Genomic DNA, 317 nt, shown 5'->3' with positions numbered 1-317 from the left:
GGCAATCCACTCACCTCAGCCTCCCAAAGGTGCGGGATTACAGGCTGTGCTACCAAGCCTGGCTTTATTTTTATTTCTTTGGACACGGGATCTTGCTCTGTCACCCAGGCTGGAGTGCAGTGGCACGAACATAGCTCACTGCAGCCTTGACATCCTAGGCTCAAGTGATCCTCCCACTTCAGCCTCTCCAATAGCTGGGACTACAGACGTGCACTACCACACCCAGGTTGTTTGCATATTTATTTTGTTTTTTGGGGTTTTTTTTTGAGTTGGAGTCTCATTCTGTCACCCAGACTGGAGTGCAGTGGCCGCTTCCG

The sequence above is a fragment of the Carlito syrichta genome, unplaced genomic scaffold, assembly GCF_000164805.1.
Source record: "Carlito syrichta isolate Samal-C Ts95f unplaced genomic scaffold, Tarsius_syrichta-2.0.1 Scaffold316493, whole genome shotgun sequence".
NCBI classification, from domain to species: Eukaryota; Metazoa; Chordata; class Mammalia; order Primates; family Tarsiidae; genus Carlito; species Carlito syrichta.
This window is presented reverse-complemented; position numbering follows the sequence as displayed.